This window comes from Echinococcus granulosus (assembly GCF_000524195.1).
Source record: "Echinococcus granulosus chromosome Unknown EG_S00254, whole genome shotgun sequence".
NCBI classification, from domain to species: Eukaryota; Metazoa; Platyhelminthes; class Cestoda; order Cyclophyllidea; family Taeniidae; genus Echinococcus; species Echinococcus granulosus.
In genome coordinates this window covers 27,785-28,440 of record NW_020170634.1, presented here as the reverse complement: position 1 = coordinate 28,440, position 656 = coordinate 27,785, and positions in this window count along the sequence as shown.

Genomic DNA, 656 nt, shown 5'->3' with positions numbered 1-656 from the left:
GGTGGTGGTAGTGGCGGCTAAGTTTGACCATTTTGTGATACATACATGTCCAGCATGTGCGGCAATTGGTCCCTTGACTTGCTGTTCCTTTCAATCCACTTTTGAAGTGGCATAGTAGCAAGATTTATTGAAGAAAATCCGGAAAATCACACCCACTTCCTTTAACTCCTTTGACCAAATTTCATTGATTGTTATTTGATCTATTCAGTGTAGACCACCTTTTCACTGGTTCCTTTAGATTTTCCTTTGAATGTTTTTCTGCTTCTTTATCGAAAACCGGGCATTTGACAGAAAGGAGCAGCCTTTTTCTGCGTAAGAAAATTACCACATCTATGACAACAACTGACTGTGGGCCCTCTTCTTGCAACGTTCCACATCAACTTCCTTCTAAGCCGGATCTAGTAATGAACTCCTTATTTAACTGTTGGCCTCAAGAGAGGTCTGTAATTAATAAGAGATATTTCGTCGTTGCTGCTCCGTTGGAAGTAGTGGTTGTGACCCTGGCGACATAAAAACCGTCTTCAATGATTACAATTGCTCCTTTCTCTTCGAACACTTTGAGTACTTTTAGCAGCCACTGGAAACTTGCCATCCCTCTTCCATGTTGTTTGCTCTTCTATGCCTTTCAGTCTCTACTACATGCCTCTCTTTGCGTA